Source organism: Schistocerca cancellata, chromosome 8, assembly GCF_023864275.1.
Source record: "Schistocerca cancellata isolate TAMUIC-IGC-003103 chromosome 8, iqSchCanc2.1, whole genome shotgun sequence".
Taxonomy (NCBI): Eukaryota; Metazoa; Arthropoda; class Insecta; order Orthoptera; family Acrididae; genus Schistocerca; species Schistocerca cancellata.
Genome location: NC_064633.1, coordinates 178,427,555 through 178,453,391, shown reverse-complemented (window position 1 = coordinate 178,453,391; position 25,837 = coordinate 178,427,555). Strand labels below are relative to the sequence as shown.

The following is a 25,837-nucleotide window of genomic DNA, read 5'->3' as shown; positions in this document are numbered from 1 at the left end:
GAAAGCGTAAGATGCTCTTTTGTGCTATTCGCAGATGATGCAGATGTTTATACCAAAGTAGCAACGCCAGAAGATAGTACGAACTTGCAGAACGACCTGCAGAGAATTGATGAATGGTGCAGACTCTGGCAGTTGACCCTGAACGTAAATAAATGTAACATATTGTGCATAAATAGGGAAAGAAATCCACTACTGTACAGCTACACTACTGATAACAAACAGCTGGAGACAGAGTCTGCCGTAAAATATCTAGGCGTATCTATCCTGAGCGAGACTTCCTGGCAGATTAAAACTGTGTGCCGGACTGGGACCTTTGACTTTCGCGGGCAAGTGCTCTACCAACTGAGCTACCCAAGCACGACTCACGACCCGTCCTCACAGCTTTACTTCTGCCAGTATCTCGTCTCCTACCTTCCAACCTTAACAGAAGCTCTTCTGTGAACCTTCTGCGAAGAGCTTCTGTTTAGTTTAGAAGGTAGGAGACGAGGTACTGGCAGAAGTAAAGCTGTCATGACGGGTCGTGAGTCGCGCTTGGGTAGCTCAGTTGGTAGAGCACTTGCCCGCGAAAGGCAAAGGTCCCGAGTTCGAGTCTCGGTCCGGCACACAGTTTTAATTTGCCAGGAAGTTTCATATCAGCGCACACTCCGCTGCAGAGTGAAAATCTCATTCTGGTATCCTGAGCGACCTTAAGTGGCATGACTATATGAAACAGATAGTCGGAAAAGCACATACCAGATTCAGGTTCATCGGAAGAATCTTAAGGAAATGTAACTCATCCACGAAAGAAGTGACTTATAAGTCACTTATTCGCCCAATTCTTGACTATTGTTCATCTGTCTGGGGTCCGTATCAGGTAGGACTGATAGAGGGCCGTCGGTGTGGCCGAGCGGTTCTAGACACTACAGTCTGGAACCACGCGACCCCTACGGTCGCAGGTTCGAATCCTGCTTCGCGCATGGATGTGTGTGATGTCCTTAGGTTAGTTAGGTTATGTAGTTCTACGTTTAGGGGACTGATGACCTCAGATGTTGAGTCTCATAGTCCTCAGAGCCATTTTGAACTGATAGAGGAGATAGAGAAGATCCAACGAAGATCGGCGCGTTTCATCACGGGATCGTTTACCTGGCGAGAGAGTGTTGCGGAGATGCTAATCAAACTCCACTGGCAGACGTTACAAGAGAGATTTAATATTGAAATTTCGGGACAGCACTTTTAAGGAGGAGTCGGACAAAATTTACTTCCCCTTACATACATCTTGCATATTGACCACGAGGAGAAAATTCTAGAAATTCGAGCCAATACAGAGACTTCCCGACAATCATTCTTCCCACGCACTATTCGCGAGTGGAACAGGGTTGGAGAGATCACGTAGTGGTACCGGAGGTACCCTCTGTCACACACCATTAGGTGGCTTGCGTAGTATGATGTAGATGTAGATACTCCTGTATGATGATTAAACTGTCGTTTTTTCTTTTATCTGACGGGCTTGGCGGGGGCCAATCTCTCCAACCCGTGTGTGTGTGTGTGATAGTGGAACAGCTAGGCCGATGATCGGATTTTACTTGTAAATTCCGGGGACTCAATCAGGTAACGTGAGCCCTATTGGAACTGTGGTTTAATTTAGTTGGCTCCGCGTCGAATGCGAAGAGGAGCGTCTGGAGCAGGCTAAATGAAATTCCACTGCCCGTTGTCCTAAGCCACGAGGCGACCACCGACCGTGACGCACCCAATCTTCGGACTGCAGAGGACGCGTAAACTGCCCCACGACGCCTTACTACTAGCAAACAGCGTTAGGCTGCCCGCAAAATGTATACACATTCCCAGTCGATGTGGGATGCTCTCACAGTCCGACTCGCGTGTACAGGGCATTACGACAGCTTACGCAACCATGACGCTTGTCCATTGGGCACCGGCACGTAGCCCCAGAGATCTGGATACTTTGTTTACGAATCAGGGTGAATCCAAAAAGGTAAATCGCCTCTTTTTTTTTCAAGACCAATGTGTTTTATTTCTATAGAAAGATATACGCACCGTTCATCATCTGTTCGATTAAATTAGGCAACGTCTCATCGCTCTCAAAAACATACCATATGCATTTAATTTACACATACACATATTGGGCCAGAATTCTAAAACGTTGCCATACATGTAAAAGAAGTTCACTGTTGCGATGAAGGTTTGTTTAATAGTTTCTTTAGAGGGATGTTAAGACTATTGAGTTCCAGTCTTACAAGTGGCCGAGCTAGCCGAATAGGAAAATATTTTTGTTGAGTGTAATCAGACCAAACTTTTTTTAAACTGAATCTATTTCAGCAGATATGAACTTAATTACAAGCACTTATTTCATTGTTTAATCATTAATTCATATTTGGTTTTTGCTAATTAATTTCTTACCGGAGTGCAAGAAAAGGAAATGTAAATTTTGGGTTCCACGAGATTCCGTAGTCTGTTTCATTCCGTTCTTGAGTATGTACTACGTGAATCAGCCCTAAAATCCAGCAGCTAGCCTCAACGTCGGCCACAGTTGCAAAATGCCTTTATTTACTCTGAGAAAAAAATTAAACTTTTCCTGAATTACAACAAAACACATCTTCACACATAATCATCCAATTGCTATTTCTATAACGTTCTTAATAAGCTATTACAAAACAAAAATATAATTATTACAATTTTAACAATCTTCCAGTCGCCGCAAGATGCGTAGAAAACAACAACCTAGTTGCTAAGGCAATATCGCTTGAGTTTTGCACGAGAGTCTCCTCACTTGAAAAATATGGACGATGTGTTCCGGAGACCGCTGGGAACAACTGATCCCTATATTTCTTCTTTGCGGGGACCAGCTCCGAAAAGAGTGAAAACTTTGCTGTCGGAAGCTGCTGTCCTCTCGGTATTTACTGGAGACGATTACAAAAAAAATCACATGCTGAGATTGTTCCAGGCGATACAGAAGTCAGTGAGGAAGAATACGAAGAAGTAAATGAAATGAAGAGCAAGAAGCGCAAGAGAAATAAGATTAAGAAGATTAATAAAACTTTCATTTTTTTAATTAATATATATATTCTGTAATGACGACAATAACAGAGCAAGTCTGATAATAAATGTTTACCATTAAAATTATAAATATTACCTGAAAACATTATTTGTCTAATTTATTAATTTTTTCCGGATTATTTTTGCACTTTTAATTTTTTTGGTTTTGATAAAAGAAATCAGAAACACCATTATACCTATTTTTGGCCATACTGGAGCAGATTTTGAAATTTTGGTCAGGTTTTCAGGATTCTGGACTACTGTGATATGTCTACAACGAGTACGGAAGAGTTTTTCAACTTCGACAGCTGCACTTGATGAACCAGAATACGATCACACAGTCTCCGATAATATTAATGCCTTATAGGCACGATATCACGAGATCGAGTATTTTCCAAAGCAGTTACACCGGCCACGCGTTTTACATTTTGTGCAGCACAGAGGATGCTGCACTCCTGCAACTGTATTTAATACCATAATTTTCGTGATGTTAAATGAGCAGAGCAACTATACAGCTGTTTTTACTGGTGGCCGAAACAAGCGGACTCTGTTTGTTGCTCTGTGGTTTTCTTGGTCGTTTCCTCAAGATCAGACTGCCTCGAGAATTCACTGTGTTTAATGCAGAATTGTAAATTATCCTGAGGGCACTGGAGCGGATGATATATGCTGCGATAGCTAAATTCCTGTTCTGGCTCCCTGAGTTTCCCTATTTGTTATCTTTTACCTAGTAGATAAAGTAGTCCAGAATATCACGACTCCCATCTCCATCTACAAAGACTCGGAACGGAGGTGTCTTTCTGATGGATACCAAGGCACATGGTTATTAAAGGAAACGAACTAGTGGATATAGCAGCCAAGAAGGCGGGTCGCGACTATCCAATGTCCAGTTCGCAGGCCCCCAGTGTGTTATGACCCCATTGTTGAGTAGGTGGGAAGAGGAGCTGCTGGAAGAGGCAGACAAACTGTGTCTCATAAAGTCCACAAATAGGCCATGGCGTACATCTTTTCCAGTCACGTAGACCTGATGAGGTCCTTCTCATTCATCTTCGGACAGGACACAGCTCTCTGACATACGGCTTCTGCCTCCAGTGAGAGCTCCCTCCAGAGTGTGATTATTGCAGTGCACAGAATACAGTGAACCACACGTCAGTAGACTGTGTTTTACATTTAGGTAAGAGATCAGCAGCTTATTTGCTGAACAACTGAAAATCAAGTGAATATTATCAAAGTGGCTGACTCATACAACTTTCTTAAGTGTTCGGGCAGTTGAATTTTATTGTGCGCTTGTTTTAACTTTCCTGTTGTACTACTTGTGGTTATATTGCCACTTGCAGAACATTTCAACGATTTTACATTATGTTATGCGATGTGAGATAGGGTGACTTTGCGGGTGACAATGAGCGAGGTTGTGTGTGTGAGAGAGAGTGTAAATATCTAGGACTTACTTCACCTGCTTTCACACTTTTTTAGCCAATGTCAATATAGATGTTCCTACCAGCTTTCCTAAGAGCTCTGAAAGCCTCGCCGCTGATCGTCAGTAAACCACAAACAGATACACACAATCGATGAGAACGGTAGCAATGGTAACCCAATTTTGACATTCTGGTACGTCAGTTTTCGTCAGTATGACGTCTAACTTAGTTTCGCGACAAAAACCAGTGAGTTGCAACATTACAGTCGTGCTATATATAGTAGGCCTCAAACTATAGCACGACTAATCGCACGGACTGACCCTTTAAGCTAACGTTTATTCGTTACCATTCAGAATTCGCGTCTCACGACAGCGGAATATCACTCATTATGCATGTAATAACTGTTAAAGACTCGTAGTGTGTAAGCTCACAGGACAAAATATTATTTACCCCTTTGAAAGAGGACACTGATCACTATGGAGCACTCTTGATGGTGCAGAAATGGTATCAGTTCGGCACGTTATCATCCAACCGCGACGTTAGTCATGACAGTGAAGTGATGAAAGAGTGGTTGGAGGTGGCATGAACACAGCGATATTTAAGATTCCAGGTTTGTCGATATATCAATACGGACTTGTCTACAAGGATTTATGTACAGCTCGCTACCAAGGAATACTCCGTAAAAACATTGGTCGTAAAACACTGTGGATCTCGGAATATTGAATTATGGCAATAAAACGCAGTTTTCTTAAAGGTATGTGTGACGGTTTGCGGTCCCACTCAACGGTCTTTAACTGAAGATCAGTCATAACTGGTCTATCATAGACAAAATGACAATTAAATGTTACCGTTATCTTTGGACAAGGGTATCATCAAACATCATTTACTTGGCAGTGTTCCAGTTATCCAATGTCTTTAGTTCTTCTGTTGTACGAAGTATAGTTTAGTTTCCTCCGTATCAAATTCTTTGCAAAATTAACTAATTATATTTCTGTGCAATCTACAGACCACATTTCCACGTTAGATGAAAAATAATTAAAACTTTCAGAAACAATACGAGACGTATGAATGTTATAGTTTTACTGAAATGTAGCACACATCGGTAAGCAGGCAATATTATTTATTTACTTGGGAAATCATATACGAGCGTTACAAAACCACTACACTTCAACTTTTAAACCCAGCTTTTCAGCATAAAATAATCGAAATGAAAATAGCTATATATGGATATGAAGGTCTTTTTCTGTATTGTAGCACACACATCGTCTCAGCCAATAAGTCTTCAAAACGACCCTTGTAAGTAAGTGCGGGACATTTTGCTATAATATGAGCAACTGTCGGTCGTTCTGCACCAGTGTCACACGATGGCGATGAAAATTTGCTCCACTTGTGGAGACTGTCTGCACATCGTCCGTGGCCCGTTCGGATTCGGATCAGTGTAATCCAAATGACTGTTCGCATCCGTGACTATCCGAAATTCACCCTTGTCCTCTGAGTGATGGTAAAGAACAGTAACTTTAAGTCAAATATCTAAAGTCATGTTCACAGGTGGCCAGATAATCTCAAAGATCTCCTGGCTACAATGAATTTGTCACGAGACATGGATTAAGCAACAGCCATAGCCTGTTAAAACATTCATTTCCCTAATCTACCCTGCAGCTGTAATTATTATTTGTTCTAACACTTATCGGGACCACCACAGCTGCAAAGAAGTGCTTCTTTATCATTGTATTATTTGACCTCAACAACCTTCCTAGACGGGTTTTGAATGATAAGTTATCGGAGGAACACCACATGTTGCATGTTTAGAGAAATTCCTTGTTTTTGGCCAGGTATCACGTAAACGAAAATATAGCAGACAAAGATCCAAATGAAGTGGGTTGGTCTAAACGGTTTATTTCATTGGTATTTTTCTGCTGGAAGATAGTCACTCAATCTAAAACAATCCAGAAATGAAAGTTTATCCGAAAACAAAAGCGAGTAATAGTTTTTGCATTATATCAATCGTTTAAGAAGCTGACGCCACTGAATTGGAATAGAGTTACGCTAGCTTGAGCACTTGTCTTTGAAGCGAGGCTCCTCATGACGGGAATTAATAAATGGTTCAAATGGCTCTGAGCACTATGGGACTCAACTTCTGAGGTCATTAGTCCCCTAGAACTTGGAACTAGTTGAACCTAACTAACATAAGGACATCACACACATCCATGCCCGAGGCAGGATTCGAACCTGCGACCGTAGCGGTGCCGCGGTTCCAGACTGCAGCGCCCAGAACCGCACGGCCACTTCGGCCGGCTCGAGAATTAAGACACTTTGAAAGCGTAATATTAGTTGGAGCTATACTTATGGGACATTCCACTCCGAAAATCGGTAGGGAACTCAATATTCCGAGATCGACAGTGTCAAGAGTGTGTCAAGAATACCAAACTTCAGACATCGGCTATCATTACGGAAAACGCAGTGGCCTTCACTGAACGACCGAGAGCAGCAGCGTTTAGATAGAGTCGTCGGTGCAAACACACAAACAACTTTGCGTGAAACAACCGGAGATATCACTGTGGGATGTACGACGAACGAATCCGTTAGGAGAGTGCAGCGAAATTTGGCGTTAATGAGCTATGGCAGCAGACGGCTGAAGGGGGCGACTTTGTTAGCAGCACGGCATCACCTGCAGCGTCTCTCCTGGGCTCGTTACCACATCGGTTGGACTCTAGACGACTGGAAAATCGTGGCCTCGTCAGATGAGTCACGATTTGAGTCCGTAAGAGCTGATGGTATGGTTCGAGTGTGGCGCATAGACACAATTGTGAACAAGGCACTGTACAAACTGGTAGTGGCTCTATAATGGTGTGGGCTATGTTTTTATGGATTGAACCGATCATTGGCTGGAAACACTTTTGTTCGGCTACTTGAAGCCCATCTGCAACTGTTCATGGTCTTCATTTTCCCGAATAACGATGACAAGTTTATGGATGACAAGTCACCTCAGTTGTTCGTGATTGGTTTGAAGAACATGTTGGACAATTTGAGCGAATGATTCGCCCACCCAGATTGCCCGACATGAATCCCACTGAAAAGGGCCTAACCGACGTGGAGTAGAGAAGAGTATCACCTACTGTCAATGACAATCGGTTTCGAAGCAGCCAGGAACTGCTGTAGCCAGTAAATGCTGATACAATTCAAGGCAGTTTCAGAGTGAATGGTGGCAAGGGAACCGAGCTCTTGATTATGTCCCATAAATATTCAATGGGATTCCATCTTCAAATAACTACACTTGTTCTACTACACAATTAGTATCGTTGGCAACATGTTGTCTGCATCTCCACCGCATGAGGATATAACTGTTTTTAGCGTCTACTTATGTACAATCCTAATGACCAATACGAATGCATGCACATTAGTATATTCTTGTGTATGTAAGGTACCCGTAGAGCGTATAAATTGGTGCCAACTTCATATCGTACAGGATCAGGTGAGTTGTTGCTGACAATACTGATTGTGGGATAGAACAAATGAATGTAACCAACTGATAATGGCAGTAATAGACTGTATTCGGTTACGTAAATATGAGACAACTTTTTAAAAATATTATTGTCGGTTGCGGCCTGCCTCCACCATCTTCGTTTCCTACTCACTAATGTAGACAGTTACTATTGCCTAAATGATGTAATACCTGACTTCACGATAACCACGCGCTCGTATCTGACGTCGTGTCTGCGTTAACGGCACAGCTATCCTCTCAGGATCAGATGTCGTGAAGCTGAATACATTTTGTCACTGGATATGCACTGTTTACTGTCAAATAGTCAGATTATTCCCAGCAAGTGGAATATGTGTCGTGAACCCTCGTTAGACAACGACACTGATACGGACCCTGCAGATGGCACATAGTTACTATTTCGTCTCGGAAATGCAGTACTAACTCCGTACGCCGTAACAGCAACAGGATTGTGCAGAGGTAGCAGCGATTCTTTTTACATACCTGGGCACCAATCAGGTCATCTCAAATCGCTACCATTTATGGACCATAATAGTTCACGCAATAACTATCTGACAATAACAACGCTGCTTCTCTATTCCTATTTCACGTTAGATATTATTGGACTGTTTTCTTCAATTTTCGACAGCCTCGGTAACACCACACATTCGTATGTAGTTCGATGGGTTCAGTGTATAGATGTATCAAACTGTAGAATGAGCTTTGTGGCTGTTCAAGTCACGTGCTAAAAGAATCAAAATTGTAATTTAACCACAGATACTCAAAGGAGATAGGAAGCTAGGGATCTCTACTGATAGACAGACTTGTGATTGGCACACAATATTAATTTCCACTAAAGAACAAATTTCATTATTACGGGATTACGAAATTGGAATAACAACATAAAATTTAATTCGGACCTTTGTCCTCTTAAGAGAATATACATCTGACTTTAACCGTCTGCCATGAATTAATATAATGAACAATATTTTAAAGATAATAATTAGATCTGATGGCAAAAGGATCACAGACAGCACCATAAGCCCACTGTTCAGTTCATTGCTTACGCAACCAGAGTTTACACGACACTAATGATTCACTCTGAGTTACTTATAAAAAGATCTTGTCCGTCCCGGCGGACAGGCCGGATACACAAGTAAATGAAGGGAACACGGTTTATACATGGTGGTACTCGGAACAAACGAGTAGAAAGCATCGTCAAGCAATTTCGAAGATGTTCAGGCTGAAAACCAGCCATTTCTGCAACAGCAAATGATTCACGCGGTAGACAAATTCAACTCGTGATTCAGCTTTTCAAGACCATGCAAGGCTTACTAACTACACGAGTACCTGTAACGTAACTGACAACCAAACTGAGACATTTACCGAATAAAAGAACAATTAAAATTACAGCGACTTACAAAGCTCTGCCCTTCATATCAAAAGAAAGTCTAACACCAAAACTGGGGACACCAAACTAATTAACATAATCCATCAAATCAACACTGCAAGGAATCTTTAAAACAAGCAGTAAACAACACTTGGAAGCCTTAGAATTCGTAAGTTCAGTGTAACACTCTCTTATTCAGAACCATCCTTAGCTGTTCTCCGGCAGATACAACATGCCACTATACGTTTCACAAATCTTCACACGCTAACAGCAGCATATGACTCATACGTAACTTAATGCTTCCAGTTACGCGATGAGAAAATGTCCAGCCTGAGATGACGGACCCACCACCGTTTCGCACGCAAACGCGTCGACTGATCAGCACCGTACACCCGTCGCGCGGCAAAACGGCGAGGACGGCGAGGCCCAGGCACAGCGGATAGAGACGGGGGCCTGACTTCAAAACATGTTGGCTCGTTGAACGCCGACCAGCGAGAGAGCTCGGCCACACGCCAAGACGGAAAACCAAAGGCGGAACAGTCATTGATGCAAGACCAGACGAGTGTCGATATCAGCGACGCAAGTGGAGCTTAACTAGAGCCAGTCGCCACAGCTCATAGATCTTATGACAGCTATTATTTACTGTTAAAATTTCATCACAGTGTTAAGTTGCAGACTACAATAGAATGCCTATGTATGTGGAGAATTTTAATGCTTCCCTCTATCTCGCATTAAATAATAAGCACCGTATATTGGTCCGTAGGCCGTTTAAGCACATAAACCGCACTCATATTTCAAAAGGCAGTCAAAAGTAACCATACGAACGCTAGCAAATCGTCCTTAACCATCAACTGGTGTGATTATCAATTTCTTCATTTGATAAGTTTCTCTGTTCGGTTCTTCATATCTTCCCCACCTTGGAAGTCGCTGAAGTGCTCGTTCAGTCGTTTTCGTGTTTTACTTCCTCCGTTAACCAGGACAGAAGACTAAATTGGGCTCAATAAGCGACTAGTAGCACCTTTTCTCCACGCATTCGGAAACAAACTGGCCTACAGTCAAACACAAGGTACACATAAGACCATTGCAATGTTTCCATAACACAAGGCTCCGTAAACAATCCTACAGTTGCCCATCGACCAATGACAATAAATTTTGAAGCGCGCTAAACGCGGTACGCTTTAGTCTTTTGTGGTGAGTGCTTTCTTGACAGATCTACTGAAATGAAAACTCGCTTCTGTTCCCTGTCAACTGAATGTCAGTATCCATCATCTGAATCTGAGCTTCGGCACAAATCGGGTACAGTTTACTTCTATTTAAGTTTTAGATAATAGCATTCGCATATTTAAGTTTTGAGATCTTTTCAGTGGTGATAAAATTCAGTGCTACACTGAAGTTTCCAAAGTCTCAAAATATATATGTAACTGCGTTCCAGAGCCCGCGAGACTCCTGGGAAATCTCGCCAAAAAAAATCACCGTAGCTGTTGATCCCTAAAATCAGTCCGCATTTTGCATATATTCAGTCCTCTCCGTTGACTCATTCAGAAGGTAATATGTATCTAATGGATAAACATTTGGCCTACTCGTTCGACGAATACTATCCAATTGCTCACTCTGCATTTACTGATCCGTCTAGGATACGAGTATACGGTAACAGGCGGAAAAATTCTCCTATCGGAGCAAAGAAATTTCGAATATGTTTCTGGTTATTTAAGAGGCTCTGAGTGAGAAATGGGGTACTAGCTGGTTTTTCTAACTTCCTCAACGCATTTAAAAAATGTTCCAAAAAATTTTGGAATGAAAACATACTCGTATTAGTGCTTTTATTGAACATGCAAATTACCTCAAACTTCGAACTTCGACAAGATTCCCTAACTGTAACTCACACTCACCGCGCGGTGTAGCCACGTGGTCTAGGCCTGAGGCGCCTTGCCACGGTTCACGCGTCCCCTCCCCCACGTCGGAGGCTCGAGTCCTCCCTCGGACATGGTGTGTGTGTGTTGTCTTTATCGTAAGTTAGTTTCAATTAGATTAAGGAGTGTGCTAGCATAGTGACCGACGACCTCAGCAGTTTGGCCCCATAGGAACTTACCACCACTCACACTCGCCAGTCCATCACTGTAAGTCATTCGTACTCATTCACTCCTAATTTCCTTTTCTCACTCACTCACTCAGTCTAACTCATTGTCATTATCTCTTTGCGTCTCTCTGTCACTGTCTCCTGTGTCACACCCAAAGACGCCTTGGCTCCATCACACCACAACAATCTCATCCCACTGTCTGCCTCTTGCTCCGTCTTACTGCTAATATCTTATTCATTCCTTCCTACTGCTGCTGTATATTCCCACCGACACTATCACTGTCTTCCTCGTTGTCGTTGTCATAATCTATTTCTCTCAATATCGCTGGCTATTATGCACCTCCAATTTCCCTTTCTCTTTATCCCCCGTTCCCCTCCTTGGCCCTGTCTCCCTCAATCTTTTCCTAGCACTGTTCTGTCACTGTCAACTACGTTCCACTGTCTTTCTCTCACTCTGCCATTATCATCTTCGCTCTTTCCAGTATTTATTACTTTTCCGCCTCTTTTCCATTGTCAGTGTCTTCTTCTCTACAACATGAAAATGTGTGAATATCTTTCCATACCAAAATTTTTGTGAAAATTTTAAAGGTTCTCAGGAAGGTAGAATGCGGCAGCTGGTACCTCACTTTTAAGTCAACAGGATTTTAAATAAACAGAAACATATTCTCAAAAAATGGCTCAAATGGCTCTGAGCACTATGGGACTTAACTTCTAAGGTCATCAGTCCCCTAGAACTGAGAACTACTTAAACCTAACTAACCTAAGGACATCACACACATCCATGCCCGAGGCAGGATTCTAACCTGCGACCGTTGCGGCCGCGCGTTCCAGACTGTAGCGCCTTTAACCGCTTGGCCACGACGGCCGGCAAACATATTCTCATTTTTTGTGCTCCGACAGGAGTGTTTTTCTTCTGGTTTTCTTCTTTTCCTTGCTGCAGCAGAGCCTGTCACTTATAGGAGAAGAAATGTAATTGTCAGTAACATGTAGATAGTTTACATATGTGAAAGCGAAATAATGCAAAACTAATTTTACACCTCAGACCGGATTTTACGAGAAAAAAAATTGTATGTGCTTCAGTACTACAACGTGGGGTTCCCAGATGATAAAACAGACCATTTACAGCATACTCCTCTGTGCTACGTCACTTTGTAAACAACGTTTTCCCGTGTCACCCTATTTTATGTGCGTAGCTTACGTGCGCAGGTAAGGTAACTTTGAACCTCTGCATCTCAGAATTTATTGAAGACATGAAGACAATTTTCAAGGTTGTACGAGATTGGGATCTTAGGAATACATCATAAAAATTACAGCCATTTCCTGTGCATAGTAATATTGAAATCGGCTGGATTTTGGTCCGCTGGTCACGAAAATTTAGGATGAAAAATTTTTTTGCGGTTTCCCGGAGAACCACAGATGTACTAGCGGTGCCTCAATAAGTCCTATGAAACACACCTTAGACCACTTCAAATGCAAAAAGAACCAACCGATTTTTCTCCTTTTATCTAAGCAGGAGAAAGTGCGTAATATTCATAGCCCAAGGCCTAGGGACCATTGCTGTCTCATGCGTACCGACGACACTATAACGAATTATTTAACCTATTGTTCTTATGATACACAGCAACATAACTTTGTATCTCCATGCAGCTGGATTGAGGTCTTATTTATAACTGTTGACGGAAACCACAGCCTAATTTTTCAACCAAATGTGAATATTCCTGATATACTGTGGACTGCAAACAACAGGTATTCTAAGGCAGCAATATATAATTTCATTTAATGTAAAACTTTGAGCATTATTCCTTGGCGTTATTAAATCCTGAAATGCATGCAGAATGGAGGAGGATGCTATAGTATACCTTAGGTTGCTCCAGCACGCATGTGGGCGCCGGCTTCCGGACATCGCATAACAACTCAGGACACCAAGCGACAGAAACTCTGGAACACAGAAAAAGACTGTGATACATTTCGAATAAGAGATCTCACACATACAACGAGATGTTAGACAACTGCAAGAGAGTCTCTGAACTGCAACGGTTTAACGAATACTGACTTATTAGTTATTTCGTATTAGTTAAGCGCATCTTAAGTGCTGCTGGTTTTTATATAATTATATTTTTTCATAATAAAGTGAAATAAATGATAATGAATTTCCTACCATATCGCTGCGAAGATAATGACGTACCTATTCCAAATAGGTAGCTATAGTTTGCAGGGGAATAACTGATCTTTAACCTTATTCACTGTGTAGTTTTATTACCACTGATTGTTTCTGAAAAACTGATTTGAATGAAACGAATTTCTTAACTTAGTTAATTAAATTCGAAACTTTTTGTAAAACTGTAGTTTTAGAGCAATAGTCCTAAAAAACTCTCTAACGCGCAGAAATAATAATTCTGCAATTGCAGTAATTGGTAAGAATGTTGTGGAATACTGGATTTGGAACTAAAATATTTGAAACGGCTAGAGTGAATGAAAATTTGTACATCATTAGGAACTTTCAGCATCGTAAAGTGAAATTATAATGTTTAGAAGCCCCATCACGAAACGTTAGCCGTTTTTGTAAGGGGCAGCCAAACGAAAATGATTTATTTGTACCATGTCTTCTTGTTTAGACATGCATGCCTGTTGCGGGGATCCTGGTAAAGCTGCGAGCACTTAGGGGCACAGACACTGTGGCTCACGGAGGCTTGGGTCGCTTCAGGAACCGGGCACGGATGGCCGAGACTGTTAAGGCGACCGCACGCGATAAGCCTGAATCCGGTTTCGAGTCCCGGTCGGGCATAAATTTTTTTTTGTCACCAATATATATTCTTTCAATATCCAATACAGCTCATGTCAAAATATTGGCAACTGCTACTAATATTTCGAAATGAAAACGAGACAGATGGAAAAAGAGTAAGTAAACATTTTACTGTTTCAACGGTAACCGCCATACTGTTAATACACTAATCCCATTGCGAGGCAGGGCAGTGAATGACTTCACGGAAAAAATGTGTGTGGCTGCCTGCGAAACCATGTTTGCACAAAGGCGTACATCTCTTTCAGGTTTCCAGAAGTATGGAAATCGCATGGGGAGAAATCGGGGTTCTGTGGAAGACTTCACTGAGAAACTTCTTCAGTGTAGTCGAAAAAAACTAAACAACATGTTGGACCACCCACAATAGAATAAATGTATTAACTCTTACAGCGAGTAGTTTTGAAATAATAAAAGGCTTACGTATTTTTCCCCTCTTTCCTGTTTTCATTTTATTGCCACTTGTACAACTCACACGCGGAAGTGAGCCAAAACCAATTCAGACTCCTGATTATGTACAAGAGGAATTTTCCTACCAGCAAGGGAAACAAAAGGGAAGCTCTTGACGGTCCAGTAATACAAATTCTTTTTTATTTTTTACTCCTCTCTAAAATATTAATTTCAGATACAAGCAGAGGATGACGAATTTTTAAACTGTTAATCAAAATATCCACGGGTGTACTGCCGGTCTACAGTGTCCAGTATGAACACACGAGGATTCTGGTACAGACGTCGAGATACTGGGACAGCGTTGTTAGAGAAGCCATCGAAATTCGCACCAATGACGACCTCATAAACCGTGACTGTGGCTATAATCTTAGCAAGTCTTGGGAACCAGCGATTGGGTTAATCAAGAGTAAATCGAGCAAACGTATAGTTGTGACGACCATGGCGGACAGAGCCATCACACCGACGTCATCTCAGACGCCGTCGCAATCTGTTCCACCGCGCGACCGTTGCGCGGGGCGCGGACGGCGGAGGGAGTGCCCCGCGGGCGGAGGGAGTGCGCCACGGGCGGAGGGTATTTAAATCGGCCGCCACCGCGACCGAAGCCAGTTCCTCCTGAGCAGCCATAGCGTACGGATCTCCGTACCGGCAAGTTCACAGGAGCTCAGTCCGTCAGTTCACCTGATGATGGCGACATGTATGATCGCCGAAATATTGTGCCCGATGGACACTGTAGACCGGCAGTACACCCGTGGGTATTTTGATTATCAAATACGTCGCGAGAAACTCAAGAATCACATCATACTCTTTTAAACTGTTGTTGCGTAATTGCAAAGGGCGATAAGTGGGAAAAAATTATTAATAACTTCTGGAAAAAGTATTTCCTGTTTCATTTAAGAACGTCCCAACTGCAGCACCTTGGAAACCGATGTAAATGAGACTGATGCTCGTGACCGTGGTTTACCGTTAAGAGGCACGATACCCACAACCAATCTCAGTCACACAATAAGAAAAAACCCACAAAAACTGAACTTTCTTGCACTCAGTCTTTGCACTGTATTCGTTCTACGCTGCCGTGACTATAGTTGCTGCTCGCTGAGACTAGTGCAGTTGTTATTGATATTTCCTTAAATAATGTTACAAAGTAATTACTACGACTCGCATTGCTTATAATTATTATTCAAACAATATAATATGTTTTTAATTCAGTGAACAATGTTTTCAATTCCTGATTCTTTCATCATGACCTCCGCCATAGGCTTGTTTCATTTCTAAGTACCCATCCATATTTTTCTTGGTCCTCCTACGGACCATGTACCTAGAGGTCTGAAATATGAGGTTTGTTTAGCTAGTCTCGAATACGGCATTGTCTGTAGATACTCTAGTTTGCTCCGTCGATTAAACTTGATCTTCTCATTCATAGCACATTCCTAAAGATCTGCTCTTATGTTTTCAGTTCTTTGACTGCTTAGTTTTGAGCAGCCTTTCAATCCTCTCAGAAAGCTCATTTTAGCCACTTGGGCATTAGTTTCTTGCGTTTTAGTAATTGTTCCACTTCTAAATATCATGGTAAAGAGGGCCATTAAGTCGTAAAAGTTGATTTTCATGTCTTTCGAACTTTGTTCCTTAATATTCTATCGACTGTTTACATTTCATTACATATTTCAGCAGTCTCTTTTCAATGTTCAGTTCATTCTGGAAGTTCATAATATTTCCGAGATAACTGAGGTGACTAACTTGTTCCATTGTTTTCTTATTGTGCTCTCAGTATTCTGTTTGAAAGTCATCACTTCTGTATGTGGAGAGGATATATTTTATATTATATTCTTAAGAAGGCTGGTTAAATCTATAGATGGACCTTATTAGCGAAGTTTCGCTGTGTTGTACGATTATATTGTCGTCTGCAAAAGCGTTATATTTAAACATATTTTATATGACAATCTCAAGCCTGAATCAGTTTGCTGTTTATATGTGTCAACTGTATTATCGTAAAGGTACATATTAAAAAGCGTGAGTGACAAGTACACTTTTCTCGGAGCCTAGATTTGTAGGCAAGTCTTCTGAAATAGCAAGGTTAGTTTTTATTTTTATTTTTACATACAGGCTTTACATGACCTTTGTTATTTCCTGAGGATATCCTTTCTTGTATGGTATATTCCGTAAGATTTTCCCATCTAAATGATCGAAAACTTTCCGTGCGTCTATAAACGCGAGGTGTGTTACCATTTAAGTCTGAAAATACTGTGGTTTAATTTTGCAGTGTAAACTGAAATGAAAATGTTCTCATTTTGTCTGCAATAATCTAGAGCAGTGCGCAGTTTTTTTAATTGCTGCATGAAGATGAGGCAAGTATTTGCTCTTTGAGTCATCTTCTGGTGTTCTTTCGTTTTATTAGCGTGGTCTGGAGAGGCGCAACGTTAGTAAACGCAGGCAGAGGCGAATTTTAGGGCCGCAGTTATGAGTCATACTGGTGAGTTAATTTTCACAGGAGATTTTTTATTTAGGTTCCTTATTGCGGTGGCTTCCCCGAGTCAAATTATATGAAATTTAGTTTCAGGATCTGTGGACAATGAATAACTCAAGAGTTACTTCAGTGTTGGAACTGTCACAAGCTGCCCTATTATAAGACAGTCTGTTGTCAGAGTTCCTCGAATTTACATTACGTGCCAGTGAGGAAGCAAGAATATTGGCCTGTAATCCGAATGAACAGTTTTGAAAAACTGTGTAAGGCACCCATGGCACACTGAAGTATCGAGATTTGGAAAAATAGACGGTTATTGAGCACAGCGCCTCGAATAAAGATAGAATTGAGTTTGATGAAGGATAAATCGTGTATTACTCATCAACCGACCGGAAATCTGTCATCACGTAGAAAGTGAAGATTAAAGTGAACCGCCGTTATTTCACCCATGTAATGGTGATTTAAACAATAAAAATTACACCAGTAACTTACGTTTAATGGTTAACACAACGCATTTCGAGAATTTATTCCAATTTTCAAGTGCATTTGTGCATTTTTTACACGAATATGTTTGATGATGAAACTTCCTGGCAGATTAAAACTCTGTGCCGGACCGAGATTCGAACTCGGGACCTTTACCTTTTGGGGGCAAGTACACTAACAATCAAGCTGTGAGGACAAGTCATCATTCGTGCTTGGATATCTCAGTCGAAAAGGACAAAATGGTTTTTTGGCATTTTCTCCAGGATGGACACGCGAATTGCAACAGCATAAGAAATATAGGCAAGACTTCGATAATAATCTGCGGCGGACATTTACCGACCTGCCGTCCAGATGGGGTGTGACGGGTGAGGGATGAGATAGACGAAGTAAGCAGAGACAGACATCGATCACAGTTAACGGAACCTTAGTTAATTTTCGAGAAGACGACCGAGTCTTACGCCAACGTCTGGAGAACGGGTCGCTAGATGGCTCTATTGCTCTATCGACCGTCGGGTGGTGATCAGGTGTCGCCCCCGACTTGAATTTCATTTAATTGCTGGAGGAGCATGTTTATTTTGTATTTGTACTGTCAGCGAGGTCATCCTGTCATTTTCATTTCGATATTTTCAATTTTATTCATTTCATTTACATAATTAATTTCTACTAGCCACTATTTGTTAAAATTTGGCCATTCTAGAAAAAAAAAGAAGTTGGTAGAGCACTAGCCTGAAAAAGGCAAAGATCCCGAGTTCAAAATTATTTTAAAAAATAAGAAAAATGTTGATAGAGCTTTTGCCCGCAAAAGGCAAAGGTCGCGAGTTCGAGTCTCGGTCCGGCACATAGTTTTAATCTGCCAGGAAGTGTCACATCAGCGCACACTGCGCCGATAAATGAAATTTCATTATGTTTGATGATGTTTGCATGTATGGTTTTCTCCCTAACTTACGTCTTTTTGCGGTTAGACTCCACTCGAAAAAAAGAGCAAACTGAATCTTTGAGTGCTTTTAAATGCTAATGTTGGAAATGGTATTCTTGTCTGTCTACCTACAGGTATTGTGCCTCCTCCGATGTAAAGAATATGATATACACGCAAATCGTCACTTACTCTAATTGTTAATAAAACGTGCTAAGAACATAAAACGCCACTATGGATTACAAAGGGATTGTATACAGTCTGTGTTACAGTGTTTTGGGATTATATATAAGGATGTCAATCATAAAACGTATTTTTACCGCTATTGACTTACAAAATTATCGATTATATTTTTTCTAATGAGGAATGTACATACTTACGAAAATAATTACAATTATCGTATGTGGGAGAAAAATTTGAAGAAGTCAACTGATTCACTTTTTATTTTGTGGTGTGGTATGCAATAGTTTCAAGCTACTCCATTAAATCCATTGATGTGGTTTCTTAAATTGGTGGGGTGCCTTAAGATCTTTTTCTATTTTTTCAATTTTTTTATGAGTTTTGCTATTGATGGTTTTGTAAATTGGTTATGTGTGTAACAATTGATGTGTTAAGTGTATCTAATTTGAAAATTTTGTCCTAAGTATCGGACTGAGCAATTTTTACATGTCATTTTATACGTTCCTGAGTCCGAGAATCTATCTTTTTATTGTGAAAGTTACGGACAGGTTTCTGTTGAAGTCTGTTGCTTGTGGGAAAGCTACTTTGACCTCACGTGACCTAAACAGGTTTACTATTTTTTGAGAGCTGTTACTTACATAAAGTATGCTAGACATTCATTTGATTACATTATTGTTGTCTTCTAAAGAAGCATGGATTTCTTTCTTTTTTGTTATTTGTTCCTGCTTAACTGTCTAACATTGAGTAAGAAAGTCGTTCACCACTGCAGTTTTCTTAGTGATGTCTAATTCTTTCTCCCTGTCCTCTTGCCATGTAGTGTCATTGTAAGACAGGCAGGCGCTTATTTATTAAAAAAAGCCGCCTAGACAACTGTTATGATTCCACGCTGTATCCGTTCTAGCATAACCTCAAGCGCCGGAACGAAGACGAAGAACGCAAGACCAGAAAGGCAGTGAAAGGACGTCGGCCAGTGGTGCATTGGTTACAACCGAGTCACGACAGGAGCGACACCTGCCGGAAGTGTATACAAGCGCCGCTCCCTCCAGCCTCAGCCGGACATTAGTGGAACTTATTCGTGGAGCATGTTACAAGAGCAGCTAGTAGTAATCCTTAACAGTTGCCTGTCTGGACTTGTCCATAGCTACGCAAAAAAATGGTTCAAATGGCTCTGAGCACTGTGGGACCTAACATCTATGGTCATAAGTCCCCTAGAACTTAGAACTACTTAAACCTAACTAACCTGAGGACATCACACACACCCATGTCCGAGGCAGGATTCGAAGCTGCGACCGTAGCGGTCACGCGGTTCCAGTCTGAAGCGCCTAGAACCGTACGGCCACACCGGCCGGCTATAAGTACACACATAGCATGTCGCCCATCGTTTGTGGCTACTACTTGTAAATCTCCAAATTAAGCATTGTCAGTCTGTTTTATACAGATAAAACTACTAATGTTATTTGCTTGAATTGTGGTGTAGCATTCCAAGAACGCTGCATTCCTTAGGCACCCGATACGAGACGAGTGGGCGTGACCCAAGACTATCCGACCACGAAATCTGCGAGAGGGCATCCCACCCTTCCTCGGTTGACAAAATACTCCTACTCATTTCTATATCTTGGCTTTTCTTTTCCCTAGTAACCATCTTGCGTTTCCAACGTCTTGGATCGGGATCTGTTGCCCATCTTTGCTATCCTACTTAGTTTCCAAGACAGTATCCCAAAATAGTATTAATGAGCCAATTCCTGCATTGTAGGAAAATTACATATCAGCATTACCATCAATATCAGACGTCATCAGGATGCATTAGTTTTTATATTTTAAATTCTCAAAAGGCAACATCATTTCGACTTACACTACACGTGTAACGTAACACGACATTAATTTTTTAGAAACGTTTTTATCTATTTGTGTTGTATTTGATCGTCCCTGGAGGTTATTAATATGGATATGAATACAGTTTAAATAGCAATTTTCTTATTGAATTTTTTTAATACATCTCTAATACAAATTTCTATTTTGTTCTTACTGTCAGGTAGTATATTGATCAGATCTGTCGTACCTGCTCTGAATAGGTCAGCTACTTGAACGTGTTTTTCATCAGTATGAGCTTTCTTCCCCCCCCCCCCCCCCCCCCATCCATGGACCATGGACCTTCCCGTTGGTGGGAAGGCCTGTGTGCCTCAGCGATACAGATAGCCGTACCGTAGGTGCAACCACAACGGAGGGATATCTGTTGAGAGGCCAGACAAACGCGTAGTTCCTGAAGAGGGGCAGCAGCCTTTTCAGTAGTTGCAGGGGCAACAGTCTGGATGATTGACTGATCTGGCCTTGTAACACTAACCAAAACGGCCTTGCTGTGCTGGTACTGCGAACGGTTGAAAGCTAGGGAAAACTAGAGCCGTAATTTTTCCCGAGGGCATGAAGCTTTACTGTATGGTTAACGATGATGGCGTCCTCTTGGGTAAAATATTCCGGAGGTAAAATAGTCCCCCATTCGGATCTCCGGGCGGGGACTACTCAAGAGGACGTCGTTATCAGGAAAAAGAAAACTGGCGTTCTACGGATCGGAGTGTGGAATGTCAGATCCCTTAACCGGGCAGGTAGATTAGAAAATTTAAAAAGGGAAATGGATAGGTTAAAGTTAGATATAGTGGGAATTAGTGAAGTTCGGTGGCAGGAGGAACAAGACTTTTGGGCAGGCGAATAGAGGGTTATAAATACAAAGTCAAATAAGGGTAATGCAACAGTAGGTTAAATAATGAATAAAAAAATAGGAATGTCGTTAAGCTACTACAAACAGCATAGTCAACGCATTATTGTGGCCAAGATAGACACGGAGCCCACACCTACTACAGTAGTACAAGTTTATATGCCAACTAGCTCTGCAGATGACGAAGAAATTGAACAAATGTATGACGAAATAAAAGAAACTATACAGATAGTGAAGGGAGACGAAAATTTAATAGTCATGGCTGACTGGAATTCGGTAGTAGGAAAAGGGAGAGAAGGAAACGTAGTAGGTGAATATGGATTGGGGCTAAGAAATGAAAGAGGAAGCCGCCTGGTAGAATTTTGCACAGAGCACAACTTAATCATCGCTAACACTCGGTTCAAGAATCATGAAAGAAGGTTGTATACATGGAAGAACCCTGGAGATGCTAAAAGGTTTCAGATAGATTATATAATGGTAAAACAGAGATTTAGGAACCAGGAATTAAATTGTAAGACATTTCCAGGGGCAGATGTGGACTCTGACCACAATCTATTGGTTATGAACTGTAGATTAAAACTGAAGAAGCTGCAAAAAGGTGGGAATTTAAGGACATGGGACCTGGATAAACTGAAAGAACTAGAGGTTGTACAGAGTTTCAGGGAGAGCGTAAGTGAACAAATGGCGGGAATGGGGGAAAGAAATACAGTAGAAGAAGAATGGGTAGCTTTGAGGGATGAAGTAGTGAAGGCAGCAGAGGATCAAGTAGGTAAAAAGACGACGGCTAGTAGAAAGCCTTGGGTAACAGAAGAAATATTGAATTTAATTGATTAAAGGAGGAAATATAAAAATGCAGTAAATGAAGCAGACAAAAAGGAATTCAAGCGTCTCAAAAATGAGATCGACAGGAAGTGAAAAATGGCTAAGCAGGGATGGCTAGAGGACGTATGTAAGGATGTAGAGGCTTGTCTCACCAGGGGTAAGATAGATACTGCCTACAGGTAAATTAAAGAGACGTTTGGAGAAAAGAGAACCACTTGTATGAATATTAAGAGCTCAGATGGAAACCCAATTCTAAGCAAAGAAGGGAAAGCAGAAAGGTGGAAGGAGTATATAGAGGGTCTATACAAGGGCGATGTACTTGAGGACAATATTATGGAAATGGAAGAGGTTGTAGATGAAGATGAAATGGGATATCTGATACTGCGTGAAGAGTTTGACAGAGCACTGAAAGACCTGAATCGAAACAAGGACCCCGGAGTAGACAACATTACATTGGAACTACTGACGGCCTTGGGAGAGCCAGTCCTGACAAAACTCTACCATCTGGTGAGCAAGATGTATGAAACAGGCGAAATACCCTCAGACTTCAAGAAGAATATGATAATTCCAATTTCAAAGAAAGCAGGTGTTAACAGATGTGAAAATTACCGAACTGTCAGTTTAATAAGTCACGGCTGCAAAATACTAACGCGAATTCTTTACAGACGAATGTAAAAACTAGTAGAAGCCGACCTAAGGGAACATCAGTTTGGATTCCGTTGAAATATTGGAACACGTGAGGCAATACTGACCCTACGAGTTATCTTAGAAGCTAGATTAAGGAAAGGCAAACCTACGTTTCTAGCATTTGTAGACTTAGAGAAAGCTTTTGACAATGTTGACTGGAATACTCTCCTTCAAATTCTAAAGGTGGCAGGGGTAAAATACAGGGAGCGAATGGCTATTTACAATTTGTATAGAAATCTAATGGCAGTTGTAAGAGTTGAGGGGCATGAAAGGGAAGCAGTGGTTGGGAAGGGAGTGAGACAGGGTTGAAGCCTATCCCCGATGTTATTCAATCGGTATATTGAGCAAGCAGTGATGGAAACAAATGAAAAATTCGGAGTAGGTATTAAAATCCATGGAGAAGTAATAAAAACTTAGAGTTTCGCCGATGACATTGTAATTCTGTCAGAGACAGCAAAGGACTTAGAAGAGCAGTTGAACGGCATGGATAGTGTCTTGAAAGGAGGATAGAAGATGAACATCAACAAAGCTAAACGAGGATAATGGAATGTAGTCGAATTAAGTCGGGTGATGCTGAGGGAATTAGATTAGGAAATGAGACACTTAAAGTAGTAAAGGAGTTCTGCTATTTGGGGAGCAAAATAACTGATGATGGTCGAAGTAGGGAGGATGTAAAATGTAGACTGGCAATGGCAAGGAAAGCGTTTCTGAAGAAGAGAAATTTGTTAACGTCGAGTATAGATTTAAGTGTCAGGAAGTCGTTTCTGAAAGTATTTGTGTGGAGTGTAGCCATGTATGGAAGTGAAACATGGACGATAAATAGTTTAGACAAGAAGAGAATAGAAGCTTTCGAAATGTGGTGCTACAGAAGAATGCTGAAGATTAGATGGGTAGATCACATAACTATTGAGGAGGTGTTGAATAGGATTGGGGAGGAGAGAAGTTTGTGGCACAACTTGACCAAAAGTAGGGATCGGTTGGTAGAACATGTTCTGAGGCATCACCAGTTTAGTATTGGAGGGCAGCGTGGAGGGTAAAAATCGTAGAGGGAGACCAAGAAATGAATACACCAAGCAGATTCAGAAGGATGTAGGTTGCAGTAGGTACTGGGATATGAAGATGCTTTGACAGGATAGAGTAGCATGGAGAGCTGCGTCAAACCAGTCTCAGAACTGAAGACCACAACAACAACGAGCTTTCTTTATTGCTGGCGTATTAACACAGTGTTCTTTAGTATCTGTGTATTGATGCAGCTTCTTTTGGTCTCTTAGGGCATCTTAAATCGGTTGCTAAAAATCTTCCCCACATGTTTGACATTTTGATTTTAGTTTTTTTTTCTGTACAGCTGCTTGTGAAATGTTGCTCTCCGCATTTGAAACATTCTGGTGGTTTCGCACAATTGTTGGAAGAGCGATCAAAGCTATAACATTTAGCAGATTGTATTGATTGTGGAGAAGGAAGTTCTCAGGTTTCTACTAAATGCGTTTTTTAATATATTTTCAGATGATTTATTAGAAGATAATCTATTGCGTGTCGATCACGAGTGATCACCGGCATTTTTGAGATTTCGTTTCCTGATTTCATTTTTACTACTCTGACAAAATAGAGATCTAGTTCTTTGAGGGCGTCTTCGAATTCATTGACTGTGACGTCAAAGTCAACCTTTGTTACGACTACGCTCAGACTTGGGGCAAAATTTCCGGGACTTTGTTGCTGCTGTTGTCTGTAATTATTGTGAGGTCTTATTGTTTGGACTTTCATTTCTGGTCAGTAATTTTCCTTCAGGTTTTTGACAGTTAGTTCTTCAATATTTGGGTTCCCACTGATAAGTATTACGGTATAATTTCGGCTGAGTTCTTTGTATGTAATATCTTGCGCTACGTTTAGTTGCTTTAGTTCAGTGTACAGTGTCTTTGTTGTTCCAACTTTTTTCTAAATTTGAAATACGAACTGAGTATTTACGATCAGTATGAGCTTTTGTATCTAACTCTTCATTTTCTGACTCAGTATCTGTTGAATGACTTCCTTTCATCAATTTCATCTGGGTAATGTAGCTCCGTGGCCAATGGCTTTGGCGCAGTGGTAACACCGCTTCCCGTCAGATCACCGAAGTTAAGCGCTGTCGGGCTGAGCTAGATCTTGGATGGGTGACCATCCGGTCTGTCCAGGTCTGTTTACAAGGGGGGTGCACTCAGTCCCTGTGAGGCTTACAGAGGAGCTACTGGACTGAGAAGTAGCGGCTCCGGTCTGGTAAACTCCACGGCCAGGTGAGCGGTGTGCTGACCACATGACCCTCCTCTCCGCATCCAGTGACGCCTGTGGCTGAAGATGACACGGCGGCCGATCGGTACCGTTGGTTCTTCAAGGCCTAATTCGGGCGGAGTTTATTTGGTTTTTAATGTAGCCCTGTTAAGCATTGCCTTGAAGAATTATGTTGTACGTGTGTCGATTGTCGTCTTGGGCGACGTCTGTAAAATTTGGTTGAAGCCCTCCATTTGGTTCAGTACCTGGGACTGTTAGATCTTCCTGTCCAGTTTCAGTTAGCTGCTTTGCTGGGGTGTCACCGTAAGTTGTTTCGTTTTCGACCGGCTTATGTTTGCGCTTTAGTTTTTGCATGTCTGTTTTCTTTGTCATGTTAGGTTGAGGTGAAGCGCTAGCCGACGTCTGTTTGTTTCTATTCGCGGATTATTCTTTGGCCTGCTCTGCGCTTAAGCCTATACAAACTCGAGTTTATCCGACATGAACGGGGCCCTGGTGTGCTAAAACCCTAGCTAACGTCCCTATTTCCAGCTGTCCGGAAAGCTCCCCTACCGTGTTACGGATGTAAGTATGGAAGACGACAATTTTGCTTAGCAAATATGTTTTGTGGTTTACTGGCTGATCGTCGGCTTCGGCTGCCTTGACCACATGATGTCACATATGTGACAGTAACAACCTTGGAGATTATTTA

General features: G+C 41.5%; 1 protein-coding gene across 2 annotated transcripts in view; it reads right to left on the bottom strand.

Annotated features, from left to right (window-relative positions):
* The window catches only part of LOC126095172 (uncharacterized), a 1,128,014-nt gene that overhangs the window by 763,268 nt on the left and 338,909 nt on the right, over positions 1 to 25,837 (bottom strand). For both annotated transcript variants that reach the window (XM_049909900.1, XM_049909901.1), the window contains exon 2: positions 13,247 to 13,325. The gene's annotated coding sequence lies outside the window, so the exon portion shown is untranslated. The remainder of the gene's footprint in view (positions 1 to 13,246; positions 13,326 to 25,837) is intronic.